This window comes from Olea europaea, unplaced genomic scaffold (assembly GCF_002742605.1).
Source record: "Olea europaea var. sylvestris unplaced genomic scaffold, O_europaea_v1 scaffold889, whole genome shotgun sequence".
In the NCBI taxonomy this organism is placed as follows: Eukaryota; Viridiplantae; Streptophyta; class Magnoliopsida; order Lamiales; family Oleaceae; genus Olea; species Olea europaea.
This window is the reverse complement of record NW_019267356.1, coordinates 85,905-87,108: the sequence shown is the minus strand read 5'-3', so window position 1 is coordinate 87,108 and position 1,204 is coordinate 85,905.

The following is a 1,204-nucleotide window of genomic DNA, read 5'->3' as shown; positions in this document are numbered from 1 at the left end:
ACTTGGAGAACTCACGCAAGACGTCGTTGAACAGGTAAATGTTCGAAGTATTCATAATATGGAAAGATTTACACAAAATGGGAATGTACACTATGACAACATGGCCAAACAACTAAAGACGTTGAACGAAACAATGAATAAGTTAGTAGGCCAAATATGTCAACCGGCTATACCTCTTACAAATCACTTTCAAACTAGGACGATCGTGGGACATAATCCCTCGGTCCTAAATCCGAATCAAGGGGTCGAACCGCTTTCTGGTCCCTCTACTTCAAACCAAGGGGGTACTACAGTGCCAAATCAAAACAATGGTAGTGACATGCCTAACTTGGGGGGTAATCCAAACGTGAGAGATAATGTCCTAAACAATGGACAGAATATTCCACGTGGTAATGAGGGAATAGATGTTCAGGCTAATGGTAATGGCCCTAATCATGGTAATTTTGTTGCCAATCAAGGGCCAAACATCAGGCCTCATGCAAATCAACCAGTTAACCAACCTGTAGGAATTCCATATGACCCCAACGTCATGTTGAGAAACCAGATTATGGAAATCGTACAGGATCAGATGGCTTTTGGGTACGTCCCGTCATTAGGCCGACGTACACAAAGTCATATCCTGATTGGGTAGACCAAGTATATCCATGGCCTAGAGGGTACAAAGTGCCAGAATTCTCACTGTTTACCGGTTTAGGAGAGGTGTCTACTCTAGAACACATAGGGCGATTCACATTACAAAGTGGTGATGTAACCGATTACCATAAAATGAGGTTTTTCCCTAGTTCGTTAACAGGAGTAGCTTTCTCCTGGTTCATCAACTTGCCAGCGAACTCTGTTCAAACATGGCAACAATTGGAACAGTTTTTTCATGCTCAGTTTTATAAAACTGAGTCTGAAGTCACTTTGGCTGATTTGGCGAATCTACGTCAAATGCCAAATGAATGGGCAGAAAGTTTTCTCCATAGGTTCAAGACAGCAAGAAGCAAGTGTTTTGTACCTCTGCCAGAAAAAGAATTTGTCAAGATCGTTCAGGGCTGCTTGAGCTTTGATTTAAAAAAGAAGTTCCAGGACAAGGAATTTCCTGACCTTTTCCAGTTGAGTGCGAATGTGATTAGGTATGAGCGACTGCTAAGAGAGGAAGAACAAATGAAAAATTCTAGTAAAGGGACTTATTACAAAGACCCAAATGAAGTCCTTTATTATC